This window comes from Pseudophryne corroboree, chromosome 11, assembly GCF_028390025.1.
Source record: "Pseudophryne corroboree isolate aPseCor3 chromosome 11, aPseCor3.hap2, whole genome shotgun sequence".
Taxonomy (NCBI): domain Eukaryota; kingdom Metazoa; phylum Chordata; class Amphibia; order Anura; family Myobatrachidae; genus Pseudophryne; species Pseudophryne corroboree.
This window is the reverse complement of record NC_086454.1, coordinates 345,799,012-345,816,622: the sequence shown is the minus strand read 5'-3', so window position 1 is coordinate 345,816,622 and position 17,611 is coordinate 345,799,012.

Here is a 17,611-nt window from a genome sequence, read left to right as displayed (position 1 = left end):
TGTGATATTTCATCTTCCTCGCAAAGGACTGTTGGACAGTCAATTGCTTGGTGGAAGTAGTAAAAGTGGTCTTACGACTTCCCCTCTGGGATGACCATCGACTCCCAGCAGCAACAACAGCAGCGCCAGCAGCAGTAGGCGTTACACTCAAGGATGCATCGGAGGAATCCCAGGCAGGAGAGGACTCGTCAGAATTGCCAGTGACATGGCCTGCAGGACTATTGGCATTCCTGGGGAAGGAGGAAATTGACACTGAGGGAGTTGGTGGGGTGGTTTGCGTGAGCTTGGTTACAAGAGGAAGGGATTTACTGGTCAGTGGACTGCTTCCGCTGTCGCCCAAAGTTTTTGAACTTGTCACTGACTTATGATGAATGCGCTGCAGGTGACGTATAAGGGAGGATGTTCCGAGGTGGTTAACGTCCTTACCCCTACTTATTACAGCTTGACAAAGGCAACACACGGCTTGACACCTGTTGTCCGCATTTCTGTTGAAATACTTCCACACCGAAGAGCTGATTTTTTTGGTATTTTCACCAGGCATGTCAATGGCCATATTCCTCCCACGGACAACAGGTGTCTCCCCGGGTGCCTGACTTAAACAAACCACCTCACCATCAGAATCCTCCTTGTCAATTTCCTCCCCAGCGCCAGCAACACCCATATCCTCCTCATCCTGGTGTACTTCAACACTGACATCTTCAATCTGACTATCAGGAACTGGACTGCGGGTGCTCCTTCCAGCACTTGTAGGGGGCGTGCAAATGGTGGAAGGCGCATGCTCTTCACGTCCAGTGTTGGGAAGGTCAGGCATCGCAACCGACACAATTGGACTCTCCTTGTGGATTTGTGATTTCGAAGAACGCACAGTTCTTTGCTGTGCTTTTGCCAGCTTAAGTCTTTTCATTTTTCTAGCGAGAGGCTGAGTGCTTCCATCCTCATGTGAAGCTGAACCACTAGCCATGAACATAGGCCAGGGCCTCAGCCGTTCCTTGCCACTCCGTGTGGTAAATGGCATATTGGCAAGTTTACGCTTCTCCGACAATTTTATTTTAGATTTTGAGTCCTTTTTTTACTGATATTTTGTGTTTTGGATTTTACATGCTCTGTACTATGACATTGGGCATCGGCCTTGGCAGACGACGTTGATGGAATTTCATCGTCTCGGCCATGACTAGTGGCAGCAGCTTCAGCACGAGGTGGAAGTGGATCTTGATCTTTCCCTATTTTTGGAACCTCAACATTTTTGTTCTCCATATTTTAATAGGCACAACTAAAAGGCACCTCAGGTAAACAATGGAGATGGATGGATACTAGTATACTTATGGATGACGAGTGACTGACGACACAGAGGTAGCTACAGCCGTGGACTACCGTACTGCGTCTGCTAGTATAGAGATGATAATGATATAAAAAATATATATATATCACTATTGCAGGTATATATAATATAATGACGGACCTGCTGGACACTGTCAGCAGACTCCTAAACTACTAGTATGAAGAAGATAGAAAAAAAAAACCACCACAGGTAGGTATACAATTATGGACGAGCGCTGACGACACAGAGGTAGCCACAGCCGTGGACTACCGTACTGCGTCTGCTAGTATAGAGATGATAATGATATAAAAAATATATATATATCACTACTGCAGGTATATATAATATAATGACGGACCTGCTGGACACTGTCAGCAGACTCCTAAACTACTAGTATGAAGAAGATAGAAAAAAAAAACCCACCACAGGTAGGTATACAATTATGGACGAGCACTGACGACACAGAGGTAGCCACAGCCGTGGACTACCGTACTGCGTCTGCTAGTATAGAGATGATAATGATATAAAAAAATAAGAATTTACTTACCGATAATTCTATTTCTCGTAGTCCGTAGTGGATGCTGGGAACTCCGTAAGGACCATGGGGAATAGCGGCTCCGCAGGAGACTGGGCTCAAAAGTAAAAGCTTTCTGACTAGCTGGTGTGCACTGGCTCCTCCCCCTATGACCCTCCTCCAAGCCTCAGTTAGGATACTGTGCCCGGACGAGCGTACATAATAAGGAAGGATCTTGAATCCCGGGTAAGACTCATACCAGCCACACCAATCACACCGTACAACTTGTGATCTGAACCAAGTTAACAGTATGATAAACGTAGGAGCCTCTGAAAAGATGGCTCACAACAATAAACAACCCGATTTTTGTAACAATAACTATATACAAGTATTGCAGACAATCCGCACTTGGGATGGGCGCCCAGCATCCACTACGGACTACGAGAAATAGAATTATCGGTAAGTAAATTCTTATTTTCTCTGACGTCCTAGTGGATGCTGGGAACTCCGTAAGGACCATGGGGATTATACCAAAGCTCCCAAACGGGCGGGAGAGTGCGGATGACTCTGCAGCACCGAATGAGAGAACTCCAGGTCCTCCTCAGCCAGGGTATCAAGTTTATAGAATTTTGCAAACGTGTTTGCCCCTGACCAAGTAGCTGCTCGGCAAAGTTGTAAAGCCGAGACCCCTCGGGCAGCCGCCCAAGATGAGCCCACTTTCCTTGTGGAATGGGCTTTTACAGATTTTGGCTGTGGCAGGCCTGCCACAGAATGTGCAAGCTGAATTGTACTACAAATCCAACGAGCAATCGTCTGCTTAGAAGCAGGAGCACCCAGCTTGTTGGGTGCATACAGGATAAACAGCGAGTCAGATTTTCTGACTCCAGCCGTCCTGGAAACATATATTTTCAGGGCCCTGACTACGTCTAGCAACTTGGAGTCCTCCAAGTCCCTAGTAGCCGCAGGCACCACAATAGGCTGGTTCATGTGAAACGCTGAAACCACCTTAGGGAGAAATTGAGGGTGAGTCCTCAGTTCTGCCCTGTCTGAATGAAAAATTAGGTAAGGGCTTTTATATGACAAAGCCGCCAATTCTGAGACACGCCTGGCTGAAGCCAGGGCTAACAGCATGACCACTTTCCATGTGAGATATTTCAATTCCACAGTGGTGAGTGGTTCAAACCAATGTGATTTTAGGAGACTCAACACTACATTGAGATTCCAAGGTGCCACTGGAGGCACAAAAGGAGGCTGTATATGCAGTACCCCTTTGACAAACGTCTGAACTTCAGGCACTGAAGCCAGTTCTTTTTGGAAGAAGATCGACAGGGCCGAAATTTGAACCTTAATGGACCCTAATTTTAGGCCCATAGATAGTCCTGTTTGCAGGAAATGCAGGAAACGACCCAGTTGAAATTCCTCTGTAGGGGCCTTCTTGGCCTCACACCACGCAACATATTTTCGCCAAATGCGGTGATAATGTTTTGCGGTTACATCCTTCCTGGCCTTGACCAGGGTAGGGATGACTTCATCTGGAATGCCTTTTTCCTTCAGGATCCGGCGTTCAACCTCCATGCCGTCAAACGCAGCCGCGGTAAGTCTTGGAACAGACAAGGTCCCTGCTGGAGCAGGTCCTTCCTTAGAGGTAGAGGCCACGGGTCCTCTGTGATCATCTCTTGAAGTTCCGGGTACCAAGTCCTTCTTGGCCAATCCGGAGCCACGAGTATAGTTCTTACTCCTCTCCGTCTTATAATTCTCAATACCTTGGGTATGAGAGGCAGAGGAGGGAACACATACACTGACTAGTACACCCACGGTGTTACCAGAGCGTCCACAGCTATTGCCTGAGGGTCCCTTGACCTGGCGCAATACCTGTCTAGTTTTTTGTTGAGGCGGGACGCCATCATGTCCACCTTTGGTTTTTCCCAACGGTTTACAATCATGTGGAAGACTTCTGGATGAAGTCCCTACTCTCCCGGGTGGAGGTCGTGTCTGCTGAGGAAGTCTGCTTCCCAGTTGTCCACTCCCGGAATGAACACTGCTGACAGTGCTATCACATGATTTTCCGCCCAGCGAAGAATCCTTGCAGCTTCTGCCATTGCCCTCCTGCTTCTTGTGCCGCCCTGTCTGTTTACGTGGGCGACTGCCGTGATGTTGTCCGATTGGATCAATACCGACTGACCCTGAAGCAGAGGCCTTGCTTGGCTTAGGGCATTGTAAATTGCCCTTAGTTCCAGGATATTTATGTGAAGAGACGTTTCCATGCTTGACCACAAGCCCTGGAAATTTTTTCCCTGTGTGACTGCTCCCCAGCCTCTCAGGCTGGCATCTGTGGTCACCAGAATCCAGTCTTGAATGCCGAATCTGCGGCCCTCTAGAAGATGAGCACTCTGCAACCACCACAGGAGAGACACCCTTGTCCTTGGAGATAGGGTTATCCGCTGATGCATCTGAAGATGCGATCCGGACCATTTGTCCAGCAGATCCCACTGAAAAGTTCTTGCATGGAATCTTCCGAATGGAATCGCTTCGTAAGAAGCCACCATCTTTCCCAGGACCCTTGTGCATTGATGCACTGACACTTGTCCTGGTTTCAGGAGGTTCCTGACTAGCTCGGATAACTCCCTGGCCTTCTCCTCCGGGAGAAACACCTTTTTCTGGACTGTGTCCAGAATCATCCCTAGGAACAGTAGACGTGTTGTTGGAATCAGCTGCGATTTTGGAATATTTAGAATCCACCCGTGCTGACGTAGCACCACCTGAGATAGTGCTACTCCGACCTCTAACTGTTCCCTGGATCTTGCCCTTATCAGGAGATCGTCCAAGTAAGGGATAATTAAGACGCCTTTTCTTCGAAGAAGAATCATCATTTCGGCCATTACCTTGGTAAAGACCCGTGGTGCCGTGGACAATCCAAACGGCAGCATCTGAAACTGATAATGACAGTTCTGTACCACAAACCTGAGGTACCCTTGGTGAGAAGGGTAGATTGGGACATGGAGATAAGCATCTTTGATGTCCAGAGACACCATATAGTCCCCTTCTTCCAGGTTCGCTATCACTGCTCTGAGTGATTCCATTTTGAATTTGAACCTTTTTATGTAAGTGTTCAATGATTTCAGATTTAAAATCGGTCTCACCGAGCCGTCCGGCTTCGGTACCACAAACAGCGTGGAATAATACCCCTTTCCCTGTTGTAGGAGGGGTACCTTGATTATCACCTGCTGGGAATACAGCTTGTGAATAGCTTCCAATACTGCCTCCCTGTCGGAGGGAGACGTTGGTAGAGCAGACTTCAGGAACCGGCGAGGGGGAGACGTCTCGAATTCCAATTTGTACCCCTGTGATACTACCTGCAGGATCCAGGGGTCCACTTGCGAGTGAGCCCACTGCGCGTTGACATTTTTGAGACGGGCCCCCACCGTGCCTGAGTCCGCTTGTAAAGCCCCAGCGTCATGCTGAAGACTTGGCAGAAGCGGGGGAGGGCTTCTGATCCTGGGAAGAGGCTGCCTGCTGCAGTCTTTTTCCCCTTCCTCTGCCCCGGGGCAGAAATGAGTGGCCTTTTGCCCGCTTGCCCTTATGGGGACGAAAGGACTGAGTTTGAAAAGACGGTGTCTTTTTCTGCTGAGAGGTGACCTGGGGTAAAAAGGTGGATTTCCCAGCCGTCGCCGTGGCCACCAGGTCTGACAGACCGACCCCAAATAACTCCTCCCCTTTATACGGCAAAACTTCCATATGCCGTTTGGAATCCGCATCACCTGACCACTGTCGTGTCCATAAACTTCTTCTGGCAGAAATGGACAACGCACTTACTCTTGATGCCAGGGTGCAAATATCCCTCTGTGCATCTCGCATATATAGTAATGCATCTTTTAAATGCTCTATAGTCAACAATATACTGTCCCTATCCAGGGTATCAATATTTTCAGTCAGGGAATCCGACCAAGCCACTCCAGCGCTGCACATCCAGGCTGAGGCGATTGCTGGTCGTAGTATAACACCAGTATGTGTGTATATACCTTTTAGGATATTTTCCAGCTTTCTATCAGCTGGTTCCTTGAGGGCGGCCGTATCAGGAGACGGTAACACCACTTGTTTTGATAAGCGTGTGAGCACCTTATCTACCCTAGGGGGTGTTTCCCAACGCGCCCTAACCTCTGGCGGGAAAAGGTATAATGCCAATAATTTATTAGAAATCAGCAGTTTTTTATCGGGGGAAACCCACGCTTTGTCACACACCTCATTTAATTCATCTGATTCAGGAAAAACTATGGGTAGTTTTTTCACACCCCACATAATACCCCTTTTTGTGGTACTTGTAGTATCAGAAATGTTCAAAGCCTCCTTCATTGCCGTGATCATGTAACGTGTGGCCCTACTGGACATTACGTTTGTCTCGTCACCGTCGACACTGGAGTCAGTATCCGTGTCTGGGTCTGTGTCGACCATCTGAGGTAACGGGCGCTTTAGAGCCCCTGACGGTGTTTGAGACGCCTGGACAGGCACTAACTGATTTGCCGGCTGTCTCATGTCGTCAACAGTTTTTTGCAAAGTGCTGACACTGTCACGTAATTCCTTCCATACTACCATCCAGTCAGGTGTCGACTCCCTAGGGGGTGACATCACTATTACAGGCAATTGCTCCGCCTCCACATCATTTTCCTCCTCATACATGTCGACACAATCGTACCGACACACAGCACACACACAGGGAATGCTCTGATAGAGGACAGGACTTACTCTAAGCAGCTCTGGAGAGCTACCTAGCATGCACCCTTCTCGGCCGGGCACAAAAATCTAACTGAGGCTTGGAGGAGGGTCATAGGGGGAGGAGCCAGTGCACACCAGCTAGTCAGAAAGCTTTTACTTTTGTGCCCAGTCTCCTGCGGAGCCGCTATTCCCCATGGTCCTTACGGAGTTCCCAGCATCCACTAGGACGTCAGAGAAATATATATATATCACTACTGCAGGTATATATAATATAATGACGGACCTGCTGGACACTGTCAGCAGACTCCTAAACTACTAGTATGAAGAAGATAGAAAAAAAAAACCCACCACAGGTAGGTATACAATTATGGACGAGCACTGACGACACAGAGGTAGCCACAGCCGTGGACTACCGTACTGCGTCTGCTAGTATAGAGATGATAATGATATAAAAAATATATATATATCACTACTGCAGGTATATATAATATAATGACGGACCTGCTGGACACTGTCAGCAGACTCCTAAACTACTAGTATGAAGAAGATAGAAAAAAAAACCCCACCACAGGTAGGTATACAATTATGGACGAGCACTGACGACAAAGAGGTAGCCACAGCCGTGGACTACCGTACTGCGTCTGCTAGTATAGAGATGATAATGATATAAAAAATATATATATATCACTACTGCAGGTATATATAATATAATGACGGACCTGCTGGACACTGTCAGCAGACTCCTAAACTACTAGTATGAAGAAGATAGAAAAAAAAAACCCACCACAGGTAGGTATACAATTATGGACGAGCACTGACGACACAGAGGTAGCTACAGCCGTGGACTACCGTACTGCGTCTGCTAGTATAGAGATGATAATGATATAAAATATATATATATATCACTACTGCAGGTATATATAATATAATGACGGACCTGCTGGACACTGTCAGCAGACTCCTAAACTACTAGTATGAAGAAGATAGAAAAAAAAACCCACCACAGGTAGGTATACAATTATGGACGAGCACTGACGACACAGAGGTAGCCACAGCCGTGGACTACCGTACTGCGTCTGCTAGTATAGAGATGATAATGATATAAAAAATATATATATATCACTACTGCAGGTATATATAATATAATGACGGACCTGCTGGACACTGTCAGCAGACTCCTAAACTACTAGTATGAAGAAGATAGAAAAAAAAACCCCACCACAGGTAGGTGTACAATTATGGACGAGCACTGACGACACAGAGGTAGCTACAGCCGTGGACTACCGTACTGCGTCTGCTAGTATAGAGATGATAATGATATAAAAAATATATATATATCACTACTGCAGGTATATATAATATAATGACGGACCTGCTGGACACTGTCAGCAGACTCCTAAACTACTAGTATGAAGATAGAAAAAAAAAACCCACCACAGGTAGGTATACAATTATGGACGAGCACTGACGACACAGAGGTAGCCACAGCCGTGGACTACCGTACTGCGTCTGCTAATATAGAGATGATAAAGATGATAGAGATGAACAAAAAAAATATAACACTACTGCAGGTAAATATTTATATAATATAATGAATGACGGACCTGCTGGACACTGTCAGCAGAATGCGTTTATAGAATAAAAAAAAAAACACCACAGGAGTGTTTAACTTTTTCAGGCAGACAATATACTGGTGGTCACTGGTCAGTCACACTGGCAGCAAAAGTGTGCACTGTACTCCTGCTATAACTGCACCCCAGTCTCCCCCACAATTCAGCTGTGTGAGCAGTGAGCACTCAGCACAGTCAGATATACATAGATGATATTATCATGCAGCACACTGAGGCTGAGCACAGATATGGTATGTGACTGTGTATCGTTTTTTTTCAGGCAGAGAACGGATTATATTAAATAATAAATAAAACTGGTGGTGGTCAGTCACTAGTAACTATTAGCAAAACTCTGCACTCTGAGTACTCCTAATGCTCCCCAAAATTACTAAGTAATCAACTCAAGTGTCTCTATCTATTCTAACGGAGAGGACGCCAGCCACGTCCTCTCCCTATCAATCTCAATGCACGTGTGAAAATGGCGGCGACGCGCGGCTCCTTATATAGAATCCGAGTCTCGCGATAGAATACGAGCCTCGCGAGAATCCGACAGCGGGATGATGACGTTCGGGCGCGCTCGGGTTAGCCGAGCAAGGCGGGAAGATCCGAGTCTGCCTCGGACCCGTGTAAAAAGGCTGAAGTTCGGGGGGGTTCGGATTCCGAGGAACCGAACCCGCTCATCTCTATGCACCACCAGTAGCGGATCTTGCTACGGCGGCGGCGGCGCCCCGGGCAAAAATCCTGTGCGTCCGTAGCAAGATCCGCTACTGCTGACAAGTGTCGCCAACAGCGTCCCCCTACCCTGCAGCGCTATGTGCGGTGCCCCCTCCGCCCACACCTAGTTACGACCCTGGGGGTGACACAGATGGGATAGTGAGCATGTAACAGAGGAGAGATGGCTGGGTTTGATGAAGAAACTTATCACATTCCTGAACCCACATAACTTCCATAAGCTATTCTGCTAATTGCCTCTCCTCTACCCAATCAACACATAACTTTATATACTGTATGTTCCCTTCCTAGATCCTGCCCACCCAACATTGGTGTGTGAACAGATTATACAGCCCACCAATAGCCTCTGCAATCTGGCCGGACCGATATGCAATATGTATCACTCATCCTCATGTCTGAAATGTTGGTGCAATATTAGTAAGTTAATGAAGAAATAAGCCTAAATCAAACACGCAAAACCCACATAATTCAATTAAATGGTCCTAATGACGTGTCAGGTGATTGCTTTAATTGCACTATGATTATAGAGAACCTGAACCGGCTAAGAGCAGAACTCGTACTGAGCATGCTCCAGGGAAAATGTTCCCCTGAGATTGCTCACAGGCATATCAGCATACATTCCCAGGATCCTGATAATACGTGTAATATCACAAAGGGCCAGAGACAGTATAATGGGGACTAGGCACAGGTTGGGGTTACCCCGTCCTCAACATGTGATTGAGATGCTCTTTATAAAGACATCTAATCTTCCCAGCACTGAGTCTTGGAAAGAAACTATATGTAAATTAGGAAAGTAAAATGTTACAGAAAGACAAGATAGCTCCAAGAATTCAACCTTTAAGAAATAAGTTTCTGCCCGATTTAACTTGCATTCGTTCTGTTCGTATACTGCTTTGGTTTTAAATGAGACAATCTTAAATATTGCATTTTACGGTCTCTTAACTCCAGAAATGTGTTATTTAAGAACTACTCTCTTTGTGTCAATGAGAGTAATCCAATTTAATACAGCATTTATAAATATTGCTCAGTGAGTTTAAATAATATAACATATTTCCAATCTCTTCTTTCCTCAAGCTTCTAACCCCACGCAACTTTTTAATGCATTTTAATTGCTTCTCAAGCATCCTAAACCCACCAGCTACTATCAGTGTCCAAAATCTTCCCTATTTAAAGGACAAGATCACTACAATCAGGAATGAGATGATACGTCTTCGTCAGCCGGACCAATCTCTTCCCTGAAACCTCTGACACTTTGGGGTAAATTTACTAAGGTGGGAGTTTTTTTTTAGACCTGGTGATGTTGCCTATAGCAACCAACCAGATTCTACTTAACATTTACCTAGCTTCTTCTAGAAGATAATAGAATCTGATTGGTTGATATTGGTAACATCACCAGTTCTAAAAAAAACCTCAGACCTGTGGGGGTCATTCCGAGTTGATCGCTAGCTGCCGTTCGCTGCGATCAAGTGAAAAAAAAGGCTAATCTCCGCATGCGTATGCACCGCAATGAGCGCGCGCGTCGTACGGGTATGAAGTCCATTGTGGTTTTGCACTGGTTCTAGCGACGATTCCAGTCGCAAGGAGATTGACAGGTAGAGGGCGTTTCTGGTTGTCAACTGACCGTTTTCTGGGAGTGTTTGGAAAAATGGAGGCATGGCCGGCGTTTGCTGGGCGGGTATCTGACGTCATTACCGTGTCATTCGTCACAGCAATCATTGCACAGAATAAGTAACTACAGGACTGGTCTTGTTTTGCACAAAATGTGTTTGCAGGCGCTCTACTGCACAGGCGATCGCACTCCTGCAAAGTGAAAATACAATCCCCCGTGGGCGGCGACTATGCGTTTGCACGGCTGCTAAAACTGCTAGCGAGCGATCAACTCGGAATGACCCCTTAGTAAAATTACCCCTTTCTCTTTATTGGATTCCACAGAAGATAAAATATTTACTACTCTCTTCTCATCCCCCTACTCTGCTACCTCTACTATTGAGCCTATACCCTCATATCAGTAGAGCTCCGTCTCCTGTCCTTATCCCAATCCATAAGCAAAATCTGTAATCTCTCTCTATACTGGTGTCTTCCCTTCACTGTTCAAACTCGCAGTTGTTACTCCCATTCTGCCAAAAAACTAGACGAAGGTCAGAATGTTGTTCAAAGCGTAAACTTAAAATTATGCAGAGATTTTCAGACCATGAGAAAATATGCAGCGTATGTATGGGAATAGAAGATAAAATAGAATTTTGGTTACCTACCGGTAAATCCTTTTCTCGTAGTCCGTAGAGGATGCTGGGGTCCACATTAGTACCATGGGGAATTGATGGGTCCACCAGAAGCCATTGGCACTTTAAGAATTTGAGAGTGTGGGCTGGCTCCTCCCTCTATGCCCCTCCTACCAGACTCAGTCTAGAAACTGAGCCCGAGGAGACAGACATCTTCGAGAGAAGGATTTAACACAGATAGTGGCAAGATTCATACCAGCTCACACATACAAGGCACATCAGGCTCACTCAGCCTGAAAACTCAGCAACCGCTGAAAACATTACTTACCAAGTAACAATGCAGTACTTAACCAAAAACAAAGTTGTACTGAACCAGATAACAATTGCAGGAAAACGAAGCGCTGGGCGGGCGCCCAGCATCCTCTACGGACTACGAGAAAAGGATTTACCGGTATGTAACCAAAATCCTATTTTCTCTTACGTCCTAGAGGATGCTGGGGTCCACATTAGTACCATGGGGATGTAACAAAGCTCCCAGAACAGGAGGGAGAGCGCGGAGGCTCCTGCAAAACTGATTGACTGAACTTCAGAACATCAGTGGCCAAAGTATCGAACTTGTAGAACTTTGCAAACGTGTTCGACCCAGACCAAGTTGCAGCTCGGCAAAGTTGTAACGCCGAGACACCCCGGGCAGCTGCCCAGGAAGACCCCACCTTACGAGTAGAGTGGGCTTTGACAGACGTAGGACACGGCAAGCCTGCCGTAGAATACGCATGCTGGATAGTAAACCTGATCCAGCGAGAGATCGTCTGCTTAGAAGCAGGACACCCAATTTTCTTGGGATCATACAGGACAAACTGAGAGTCTGATTTCCTGTGACGAGCAGTCCTCTTAACATAGATTTTCAGAGCCCTTACAACATTCAAGGACTTTGACGAAATTGAGGAGTCAGTAGCCACTGGCACCACAATAGGTTGGTTGATATGAAATGCCGACACAACCTTCGGAAGAAACTGCTGACGTATCCGGAGCTCAGCTCTATCTTCGTGGATGATCAGGTATGGGCTTTTACAGGACAAAGCCCCCAACTCCGACACACGTCTAGCAGAAGCTAAGCCAACAACGTGACTGCCTTCCACGTAAGAAACTTGACCTCAACCTCCTGTAGAGGCTCGAACCAGTCCGATTAGAGGAACTGCAACACCACGTTAAGGTCCCAAGGCACCGTAGGCGGTACAAAGGGAGGTTGGATGTGCAGAACTCCCTTCAAAAAGGTCTGAACCTCAGGGAGCGCAGCCAATTGTTTTGGAAGAAAATGGATAGGGCCAAAATCTGGACCTTCACAGATCCCAACCTCAGGCCCATATCCACACCAGCTTGTAGGAAGAGGAGAAACCGTTCCAGTTGAAACTCCACCGCAGGAAATTTCTTGGACTCACACCAAGATACATATTTTTTCCAAATTCAATGGTAATGTTTAGACGTTACTCCTTTCCTAGCCTGTATCAGGGTAGGAATAACCTTGTTCGGAATGCCCTTCCGAGCTAGTATCAGGCGTTCAAACTCCATGCCGTCAAACGTAGCCGCGGTAAGTCTTGATAGGCAAACGGCCCCTGCTGCAGCAGGTCTTCCTGAAGAGGAAGAGGCCTTGGCTCTTCTTGCAGTAGATCCAGAAGATCCGCATACCAAGACCTTCTTGGCCAGTCTGGAGCAATGAGGATCGCTTGAACCCTAGTTCTCCTTATGAGTTTTAGAACTCTTGGGATGAGTGGAAGTGGAGGAAACACGTACACCGACTGGAACATCAACGGAGTCACTAGGGCGTCCACCGCCATTGCTTGTGGGTCCCTCGACCTGGAACATTACCGCCGAAGCTTCTTGTTGAGACAAGAGGCCATCATGTCGATCTGGGGTACGCCTCAAAGATCTGTTACTTCCTTGAACACCTCCGGATAGAGGCCCCACTCCCCTGGATGGAGATCGTGTTTGCTGAGGAAGTCCGCTTCCCAGTTGTCTACTCCCAGAATGAATATTGCTGACAGCGCCAACGCATGCTTTTCTGCCCAGAGGATGATTCTTGTTAACTCTGCCATTGCAGCTTTGCTCTTCGTTCCGCCCTGTCTGTTTATGTAAGCCACCGTTGTCACATTGTCCGACTTCCCTTGAATGGCCCGATTTCTCAGAAGATGGGCCGCTTGGAGGAGACCGTTGTAGACGGCTCTTAGTTCCAGAATGTTTATCGGCAGGCCGGCTTCCAGACTTGACCACCTTCCTTGGAAGGTTTCCCCTGAGTGACTGCGCCCCAGCCATGGAGACTTGCATCAGTGGTTACAAGGATCCAATCCTGAATCTGTGACCCTCCAGAAGGTGAGGTAATTGCAGCCACCAGAGGAGTGAAATCCTGGCCTTTGGCGACAGACGTATTCTCTGGTACATGTGTAGATGGGATCCCGACCACTTGCCTAGGAGATCCAGTTGGAAGGACCGAGCGTGAAACCTCCCGAACTGCAGAGCCTCATAAGAGGCCACCATCTTCCCCAGAAGGCAAATGCACTGATGAACTGACACCCGGGCTGGCGTCAGGACATCCCGGACCATCATTTGAATCACCAACGCCTTTTCCTCTGGGAGAAACACCCTTTGCATCTCCGTGTCGAGGATCATTCCCAGAAAGGACAACCTCCTGGTTGGTTCCAATTGTGATTTTGGAAGATTCGGTATCCAATTATGTTCCCTAAGAAGCTGGGTCGTGAGTGTTATGGACCATAATAGCTTCTCCTTGGACAATGCCTTCATCAGCAGATCGTCCAGATATGGAATTAGGTTCACCCCCCGTCTGCGGAGGAGAATAATTTCCGCTATCACCTTGGTGAATACCCTCGGTGCTGTGGAGAGATGAATGGGAGGGCCTGGAACTGAAAGTGACAGTCCAACAATGCGAATCGAAGATAAGCTTGATGCGGCAGCCAAATCGGAATGTGGAGGCATGCATCCTTGATATCCAGGGATACTAGGAATTCCCCCTCCTCCAGACCTGATATCACTGCCTTTAGAAACTCCATTTTGAACTTGTACTCTCTCAGAAAGGGGTTTAGTGATTTTAAGTTCAGAATGGGACTGACCAAACCATCCGGTTTCGGTAAGACAAAAAGGTTCAAATAATAAGATTTTACTTACCGATAAATCTATTTCTCGGAGTCCGTAGTGGATGCTGGGGTTCCTGAAAGGACCATGGGGAATAGCGGCTCCGCAGGAGACAGGGCACAAAAAGTAAAGCTTTTTCAGATCAGGTGGTGTGCACTGGCTCCTCCCCCTATGACCCTCCTCCAGACTCCAGTTAGGTACTGTGCCCGGACGAGCGTACACAATAAGGGAGGATTTTGAATCCCGGGTAAGACTCATACCAGCCACACCAATCACACCGTACAACCTGTGATCTAAACCCAGTTAACAGTATGATAACAGCGGAGCCTCTGAAAGATGGCTTCCTTCAACAATAACCCGAATTAGTTAACAATAACTATGTACAATTTATGCAGAAAATCCGCACTTGGGATGGGCGCCCAGCATCCACTACGGACTCCGAGAAATAGATTTATCGGTAAGTAAAATCTTATTTTCTCTATCGTCCTAGTGGATGCTGGGGTTCCTGAAAGGACCATGGGGATTATACCAAAGCTCCCAAACGGGCGGGAGAGTGCGGATGACTCTGCAGCACCGAATGAGAGAACTCCAGGTCCTCCTTAGCCAGAGTATCAAATTTGTAAAATTTTACAAACGTGTTCTCCCCTGACCACGTAGCTGCTCGGCAAAGTTGTAATGCCGAGACCCCTCGGGCAGCCGCCCAAGATGATCCCACCTTCCTTGTGGAGTGGGCCTTTACAGATTTAGGCTGTGGCAGGCCTGCCACAGAATGTGCAAGTTGGATTGTGCTACAGATCCAACGAGCAATCGTCTGCTTAGACGTAGGAGCACCCATCTTGTTGGGTGCATACAATATAAACAACGAGTCAGATTTTCTGACTCCAGCTGTCCTTGCAATATATATTTTTAATGCTCTGACAACGTCCAGTAACTTGGAGTCCTCCAAGTCACTTGTAGCCGCAGGCACTACAATAGGCTGGTTCAGATGAAATGCTGACACCACCTTAGGGAGAAAATGCGGACGAGTCCGCAGTTCTGCCCTGTCCGAATGGAAAATCAGATATGGGCTTTTGTAAGATAAAGCTGCCAATTCTGATACTCTCCTGGCAGAAGCCAGGGCTAGAAGCATGGTCACTTTCCAAGTGAGATATTTCAAATCCACCTTATTTAGTGGTTCAAACCAATGAGATTTTAGAAAGTCCAAAACCACATTGAGATCCCACGGTGCCACTGGAGGCACCACAGGAGGCTGTATATGCAGCACTCCCTTAACAAAGGTCTGGACTTCAGGGACTGAAGCCAATTCTTTTTGAAAGAAAATCGACAGGGCCGAAATTTGAACCTTAATAGATCCCAATTTGAGACCCATAGACAATCCTGATTGCAGGAAATGTAGGAATCGACCCAGTTGAAATTCCTCCGTCGGAGCACTCCGATCTTCGCACCACGCAACATATTTTCGCCAAATTCGGTGATAATGTTGCACGGTTACTTCCTTCCTTGCTTTAATCAAAGTAGGAATGACTTCTTCCGGCATGCCTTTTTCCTTTAGGATCCGGCGTTCAACCGCCATGCCGTCAAACGCAGCCGCGGTAAGTCTTGAAACAGACAGGGACCCTGCTGAAGCAAGTCCCTCCTTAGAGGTAGAGGCCACGGATCTTCCGTGATCATCTCTTGAAGTTCCGGGTACCAAGTCCTTCTTGGCCAATCCGGAACCACTAGTATCGTTCTTACGCCTCTTTGCCGTATAATTCTCAATACTTTTGGTATGAGAGGCAGAGGAGGAAACACATACACCGACTGGTACACCCAAGGCGTTACCAGCGCGTCCACAGCTATTGCCTGCGGATCTCTTGACCTGGCGCAATACCTGTCCAGTTTTTTGTTGAGGCGAGACGCCATCATGTCCACCATTGGTCTTTCCCAACGGGTTACCAGCATGTGGAAGACTTCTGGATGAAGTCCCCACTCTCCCGGGTGAAGATCGTGTCTGCTGAGGAAGTCTGCTTCCCAGTTGTCCACTCCCGGGATGAACACTGCTGACAGTGCTATCACATGATTCTCTGCCCAGCGAAGAATCCTTGCAGCTTCTGCCATTGCACTCCTGCTTCTTGTGCCGCCCTGTCTGTTCACATGGGCGACTGCCGTGATGTTGTCCGACTGGATCAACACCGGTTTTCCCTGAAGCAGAGGTTCTGCCTGGCTTAGAGCATTGTATATTGCTCTTAGTTCCAGAATGTTTATGTGAAGAGACGTTTCCAGGCTCGTCCATACTCCCTGGAAGTTTCTTCCTTGTGTGACTGCTCCCCAGCCTCTCAGGCTGGCGTCCGTGGTCACCAGGATCCAATCCTGTATGCCGAATCTGCGGCCCTCCAATAGATGAGGACTCTGCAACCACCACAGAAGAGACACCCTTGTCCTTGGAGACAGGGTTATCCGTAGGTGCATCTGAAGATGCGACCCTGACCATTTGTCCAACAGATCCCTTTGGAAAATTCTTGCGTGGAATCTGCCGAATGGAATTGCTTCGTAAGAAGCCACCATTTTTCCCAGGACTCTTGTGCATTGATGTACAGACACCTTTCCTGGTTTTAGGAGGTTCCTGACAAGGTCGGATAACTCCTTGGCTTTTTCCTCCGGGAGAAAAACCTTTTTCTGAACCGTGTCCAGAATCATCCCTAGGAACAGCAGACGAGTTGTCGGCATTAACTGGGATTTTGGAATATTCAGAATCCACCCGTGCTGTTTTAGCACTTCTTGAGACAGTGCTAATCCCATCTCTAGCTGTTCTCTGGACCTCGCCCTTATTAGGAGATCGTCCAAGTATGGGATAATTAATATGCCTTTTCTTCGAAGAAGAATCATCATCTCGGCCATTACCTTTGTAAAGATCCGAGGTGCCGTGGACAATCCGAACGGCAGCGTCTGAAACTGATAGTGACAGTTTTGTACAACGAACCTGAGGTACCCCTGGTGTGAGGGGTAAATTGGAACGTGGAGATACGCATCCTTGATGTCCAAGGATACCATAAAGTCCCCCTCTTCCAGGTTCGCTATCACTGCTCTGAGTGACTCCATCTTGAACTTGAACTTCTTTATGTACAGGTTCAAGGACTTCAGATTTAGAATAGGCCTTACCGAGCCATCCGGCTTCGGTACCACAAAAAGAGTGGAATAATACCCCTTCCCTTGTTGTAGAAGAGGTACCTTGACTATCACCTGCTGAGAGTACAGCTTGTGAATGGCTTCCAAAACCGTCTCCCTTTCGGAGGGGGACGTTGGTAAAGCAGACTTCAGGAAACGGCGAGGTGGATCTGTCTCTAATTCCAACCTGTACCCTTGAGATATTATCTGCAGGATCCAG